The following is an 805-nucleotide window of genomic DNA, read 5'->3' as shown; positions in this document are numbered from 1 at the left end:
TATATATAAGATGGTCACGGCGTGACGTGATAGTGTGTGTGTGTAGGTAGTGAGTAATTGAACTGCAGTCAGAGAGAGACGTATTGTTGAAGTTCATTGTTATAGCGTTTGTTATAGAGCGACTGTTGAAAATAAGTGTATTCGGAAAGAATAAACCAGTTTTATTAAGAAAGGACTTGTGTCGCTAAAGTTTCAGGGAACGAAGTTACGGAAAGTTAACAAACAGAGACGTAACAAATTGGTGTCAGAGAGTGGGACAGAGAAAAAATATGGAAACGAGAAGCAGCAAATCAAACTATAGGATAGCAGACTTGATGGCAGCAATACAAGAACAGCAAAAGAAACAAGAAGAACGAGAAATTAAACAAGAAAAGAAACAAGAAGAACGAGAAAATAAACAAAAAGAACGAGAAAATAAACAAGAAGAACGAGAAAATAAACAAGAAGAGAGATTACAGCATTTGCAAGAAAACCTGCAACAGTGGCAGCTCGAACAGCAAAATAAACAAGAAGAGAGATTACAGCAGTTGTTGGAGGAAAAAGAAAAGAAACAAGAAGAGAGACAATAGCAGTGGAAGGAAAACCTGCAACAGTGGCAGCTCGAACAGCAAAATAAACAAGAAGAGAGATTACAGCATTTGCAAGAAAACCTGCAACAGTAGCAGCTAGAACAGCAAAATAAACAAGAAGAGAGATTACAGCAGTTGTTGGAGGAAAAAGAAAAAAAACAAGAAGAGAGACAACAGCAGTGGAAAGAAAACCTGCAACAGTAGCAGCTAGAACAGCAAAATAAACAAGAAGAGAG

Source organism: Limulus polyphemus, unplaced genomic scaffold (assembly GCF_000517525.1).
Source record: "Limulus polyphemus unplaced genomic scaffold, Limulus_polyphemus-2.1.2 Scaffold328, whole genome shotgun sequence".
NCBI classification, from domain to species: domain Eukaryota; kingdom Metazoa; phylum Arthropoda; class Merostomata; order Xiphosura; family Limulidae; genus Limulus; species Limulus polyphemus.
The sequence above is the reverse complement of the archived record's forward strand: the minus strand, read 5'-3'. Positions refer to the sequence as shown.